This window comes from Thamnophis elegans, chromosome 14, assembly GCF_009769535.1.
Source record: "Thamnophis elegans isolate rThaEle1 chromosome 14, rThaEle1.pri, whole genome shotgun sequence".
NCBI classification, from domain to species: domain Eukaryota; kingdom Metazoa; phylum Chordata; class Lepidosauria; order Squamata; family Colubridae; genus Thamnophis; species Thamnophis elegans.
The window spans coordinates 1,055,384-1,061,383 of record NC_045554.1 but is presented as its reverse complement, the minus strand read 5'-3'; positions in this window follow the sequence as shown (position 1 = coordinate 1,061,383).

The window sequence follows — 6,000 nt, the reverse complement described above, 5'->3', positions numbered from 1 at the left end:
CTTGGAGGTCTTCTAGTCCAACCCCCTGCTCAAACAGGAGACCCTAGACCATTTCAATCAATCAATCAATCAATCAATCAATCAATGAATCAATCAGAATAGATCTGGAAGGGACCTTGGAGGTCTTCTAGTCTAGCCCCCTGCTCTGGCAGGAAACCCTATACCATTTCAGACAAATGGCCGTCCAGTCTCTTCTTAAAAACCTCCAGTGATGGAGCATTCACAACTTCTGGTGGCAAGGAGTTCCGCTGGTTAATTGTTCTCACCGTCAGGAAATTCCTCCTTTGAACTCACGGTAAGCTTTCTGTACCAGTCATACTGTGAGGTCGCCCAGATTTCTTGTGTGATTATCTCAACCTCAAGCTACCCTTTGGCTAACGGCTAGTCCTCGGCTTACGACAACAACTGGGCACAGAATTTCCATTGCTAAGCAAGGAAGTAAAGTTTGGTGAATCATGCATGATTTTTATGACCTTTTTTAACCATGCTTGTTAAGCAAATCCCTGCGGCCGTTGAGTGAGTCATGCAGTCATGAAGCAAATCTGGCTTCCCCCCCAACCCCGCCCCCTCGACTCTGCTTGCCAGAAGTCTGCTAGGAAGACGGCAAGGAGTGCGATCATGTCACCCCTGGCTAGAAGGCTCTACGACGGTCATAAGTGCAAGTCTGGTCGTGAGCCTCTTTTTTTCAGCGCCGTAGCAACCTTGAGAGGTTGCTAAATGAATTGTGGTGAGCTGAAGACTCCCTGTGGCTAATGCAAGCCGGGAGCCTTGAAGATGCTTAATGTTAAAATGGGGTCTTTAGAATTGAAGCCAGCTCCCCCTTTCAGGGCTCTTGGAGGAGTCCTGCTTTTCCCACTTGCCCGAGGGGGGGGGGCTGTCCTGCTGGGTTTACTGCCCCTCTCCCTCCGGCAGCTGATCTGCGCAGGGCACGGCTGGGCCTGGCACCAGTGGCAGGGCAAACAGTGCCATCGCCCGAGCGAGTGGCAGCAGGTTGGACTCTCCGGATTACATTGGGGAAGGTCTGCCCCTCCGGGAGTTAATTGTTTTCCTCTCTTCGTGGCTCATCGCTTCGCTTGTGATGTGCATAGAGGGACCAGGATGCCAGCTGGGTGCAACCGGGCGAGGAAAGGAAAGCTGCGGGAGAGGGGCACGCCCGAGCTTTAGCCGAATCCCTGTGGGGGGGTTCACAATGTTGAACTGGGCAGGGGGAAGGGCCGAGGTCGCCTGAGGGCTACAGACTTTCCTCTTTGCTGGTGGAGACCGGGGTGGGGGGGGGGGTGGGGAGATGAGGCAGGCCCCCTCTGCTTCCGGCAGAGGCTCCAGCAGAGCTCGGATTGTGACCTGGGATCAGGAATCTTAAGTGGCACCTCTGTGCTCTGGCATCTCTGTTCCCCTCTGGGAAATCGGGTGATTTCCTTGGGGGAAGGAATCACAGGATGACTGGAGAGAGAGGGGGAGGGAGGGAGGGAGAGAGAGAGAAAGAAAGAGAGAAAGGAAAAAGAAAGAGAGGAAAGAAAAAGAAAGAGAGAGAAAGAGAGAGAAAGAGAGAGAAAGAGAGAGAGAAAGAAAGAAAGAAAGAAAGAGAGAGAAAGAAAGAGAGAGGGAGGGAGAGAGAGAAAGAAAGAAAGAGAAAGAGAGAAAAAGAGAGAGAGAAAGAGATAGAAAGAAAGAAAAAGAGAGAAAAAGAGAGAGAGAAAGAGAGAGAGAGAAAGAGAGAGAGGGGGGAAGGAAGGAGGAAGAGAGAGAAAGAAAGAGAGAAAGAAAGAGACAAAAAGAGAGAGAGAAAGAGAGAGGGAGGGGAGGGAGAGAGAGGGAAAGAAAGAGAAAGAAAGAAAAAGAGAGAGACGGAGGGGGGAGGGAGGGAGGGAGAAAGAAAGAAAGAGAGAAAGAAAGAAAGAAAAAGAGAGAGAGAAAGAGAGAGAGAGAGGGAAGGAAGGAGGAAGAGAGAGAGAAAGAAAGAAAGAGAGAAAGAAAGAGAGAGAAAGAGAGAAAGAGAGAGAAGGAAGGAGGGAGAGAGAGAAAGAAAGAAAGAGAGAAAGAAAGAGAGAAAGAGAGAGAGAGAGAAAGAGAGGGGGGGAAGGAAGGAAGAAGAGAGAGAGAGAAAGAAAGAAAGAGAGGGGGGAGGGGGGAGGGAGGGAGAGAGAGAGAGGGAGAGAGAGAGAGACTCTGATGGGTTGGGTTGAAAGCAAAAATTATATCACTAATTATTGTGTTTAACTGGGGGTGGGCATACCGGCTGGGTTTGAAATATTTACAAGCAGTTCCCGACTTGCATTCATTTAGCAACCGTTCAAAGTTACAACGGCACTGAAAAAAGGGGACTTAGGGCTGGTCCTCACATTTATGACCGCCATAGCATCCCGATGGTCCTGCAATCAAAATTTGGGCACTTGGAACCTGGCATGTATGATGAGGGTTTGGGCATCCTGGCATGACGTGATCCCCATTAGCCCCTCCTTCCGTCTGAAATCAATGGGAGGAATCCGATTAGCTTAATGCAGTGTTTCTCAACCTTGGCCACTTGAAGATGTCCGGACTTCAACTCCCAGAATCCCCCAGCCAGCGAATGCTGGCTGGGGGATTCTGGGAGTTGAAGTCCGGACATCTTCAAGTGGCCAAGGTTGAGAAACACTGGCTTAATTCCTCTGCCATTCACTTAACAACTGCGGGGATTTTCTCAACAATCATGGTTGAAAAAAGGTCATAAAATGCGACTCACGTCACCCTTGCGTAGCAGTGGTGGCCTGCCGTATGTTGAGAACTGCCTGCATTCTTCCCCTTTGGAATCCAAGCCCCATCGCCCCCAGTGGGAGTGCCAGGGGAGGGTGGGATTTATAGTCCCAGGAGGCCAAGTTGGGAAAAGCTGCTCCCCTTTAGTGGGAGCCCTTCCTCCCCACCCTCCTTCCGTACCCAGGGAGGAGGGGCTGGTTTTGCAGAGGGTGAGGCTGACGCTGCCAGGTGGGGGCCGAGTCCCAGGTTGCCATGGGGAAGAAGCAAACAGCCCCACTTGGAAAAACAGAACTCCTGTCCTGGCAGGTAACGCAGAAGCTCCGGTTTTCCTTATAAGGATGCGGCGTCTCTTCCTCCTCTCCCCTTTTGTCTACACGATCAATATCCTTGCGTCATCTCCCCCCTCCTCCCCGGGAGTGGTACGCAAGGAGGAGGGGGCTAGGAGCCAAGGGGGAGGGAGTGGGTCATTCCAGCATGGCAGGACGGGGGCTCTGCCACCTGGGATCCAGGACTGGCCCGTTCAGTCCCCTGGGGGACACAGAAGGGTTGCTTGAAGTGGGGCCGGTGAACTCAGCTCTGGCCCAAAGGAAGAATGTTTTTTGGGGGGAAGCTTCTCTGCCATCCCGTTGCTTCTGATGGGAGCCTCGCAGTCCGAGGGAGGGGCGCTATCAGCCATCGGAAACCTCCCCTCTCGGAACCGGTTGGCAGGCTGGCTGGTGGGAGCTGTAGACCTGAGTGGTTAGACACCAGATGGTGTCTTCTCAAGGGTGGTGGTGATGGCTTCCCACTACCTGTGGCTCTCCCCAGGCTGAACCAGGGCTCCCTGCACCCCTAACACTCCCCCCACCACCACTGTGGACTCCGTCCTTCGTGGGGGTGAACCTCCAGCTCCAGAAGATGCTGTGATGACCTCAAACACCTCGTAACCTCCTGGTGCCAACCAGGCCAATGCCGTGTTCAAGGCTTTCTCTCTTTGCCTCCCTGGGCCTGGAGAACCTTCTGGTTCTTAATGCTGATGGAGAAATGCCTGCAGTGGGCAGAACTGGGCCACTGCCCTGTCTTGGCTTTGAAAATAGCAGGCAGGTACGATCCTGACTCACCCAAAGGCTGGGAGATGGGTGGGCAGTTATGCCAAGGCTCCTTTCTCCAGGACCTGGCGGGCGTTTGAGGACAGCCCTGCGCAGTTGGCTAACCCAGCAGGCCAATTAAAAAGTCTGCTTGGCACTTTCTCATCCTACGTTCGGAACGGTAATAATCAGAATTATTAAGCTGTCAAACCTTTGAGAAGATTCTCCACCCAGCACGGTCCAGGTGTGCTGGACTGCAAATGCTCACCTGCCAATTAGCCTCCTTGGTTTCTAAATATACCAAAACGTCTCAATCTTAGCAACTTTTAAGCCTGTGGACTTCAGCTCCCCAGAATCCCCCAGGGCTGGCTGGGGAATTCTGGGAGTTGAAGTCCACATGTGTTAAAAGTGAGCAAGGTTGAGAAAGACTGGCTTATACTTTCTTTGGTGTTCCAGAAAAGCTTACAGCCAGACCAGTGTTTCTCAACCTTGACAACTTGAAGATGTCCTGACTTCAACTCCCAGAATTCCCCAGCCAGCATTCGCTGGCTGGGGAATTCTGGGAGTTGAAGTCCGGACATCTTCAAGTTGCCAAGGTTGAGAAACACTGAGCTAGACATTTCGATGCCCAGAAATTTTTAAATTTTAAAAAAGTTAACTGCCTAATTGCTTCCGGAATTGGGGAAAGCGTTTCTGTCAACAGCCATCCCTGGCTGTCAGGTGCTTTCCATAAAAACAACAGGAAGCTGCCACAAGTGACTATTCAAAATTAGATAACAAAAGACATTTGCAAGTGTGCACTAACGATGTGCTGCGTTTCTCATTGACGCGCCTCTCCCTTCTGCCGTTTCCCCTTTTGCCGTTCCTAAAATTTCATGCCCGAAGCCCGTTCCCTGAAATGCTGATTTTTTTTCAAGGTTGAGTCGACTTTACGTCTCCGCCATCTCTCTCCTTAGTAATAATCTTCCGTCTCTTCCCCAGGAGAGCTACCAGAATTAAGGGGGTGCTTTAATTAACACCTGATTGGCTTTTTTGGCCCGAGGTATAAATAAAAGAGTTATCATCACGATGTGCCCGGACTTGTCAGCTTTCCCTTCTGTTTATTGTGGATTTTCTCAGTGCTGATGGTGCGTTGAGAGGATTTGTGGGTTGTGCCTGTTGTGGGTGGAATTGCCCCGTAACCTCTTTTTTTCTTTGGTGGCTTCCCAGAAATTTGGTGGACCTCCTGGTGGGGATCAGAAGCCATGAGACACAGTTCCTGGCTGGGGCGTGGTTGAGTGATGTCTTCAGAGGTGTTAACAAGCTTTTGCATCTGAATTCCTTCCACAGTGACTCTCATGCGGTAACGCTTGGGAGAAGGTGACACAGTCACTTCCGAATTTGGGTGCCATGAGTGGGTTCGGTTAGGGTTGCCCCTGAAATCCAGGGTGACTCAACTGAGTTTCCAACAGCTTGCAAAATCCCGTTGTAAGGGGACGTGGGTGTGCTCGGAAGGGCGTGTCAACCCTCTGAAGTAGTACAGACTGGGAAACCGACACCATGAATAGCAATAGCAATAGCAGTTAGACTTATATAGCGCTTCATAGGGCTTTCAGCCCTCTCTAAGCGGTTTACAGAGTCAGCATATCGCCCCCACAGTCTGGGTCCTCATTTCACCCACCTCGGAAGGATGGAAGGCTGAGTCAACCCTGAGCCGGTGAGATTAGAACCGCCGAACTGCAGAACTGCAGTCAGCTGAAGTAGCCTGCAGTACTGCACTCTAACCACTGCGCCACCTCGGCTCTTCAAGGCTACCTCAGTTGTAGGAATGGAGGAACAGGAAGTGGCAAGGCTGGAAAAGCTTCCATTCTCCCCTCCCCCTCTTTGCTTTTACTTCTCTGACAATTGAGAGGGTCATTTCTGAGACCCTTCCTCAAATTACCCTCCTAGGTTGGATTCAGATTCTGTTTTTATCAGGGGGCTCTCTGGGCTGCCTGTCAAGCTCGCTCTCACAGCCGTTTCCATCTATCGGATGTTCAGGTTGGGTCCTGCCCCTTATTTAACCATTCAAGGTCTTCCTTGGTTTCGAAGAAGTGCGTGGAATTTTAAGGAAATAGAAGCCTTAGAATAAGGAGCCGAGGTGGCGCAGTGGTTAGGGTGCAGTAATGCAGGCCACTTCAGCTGACTGTGATCTGCAGCTCAGCGGTTCAAATCTCACCGGCTC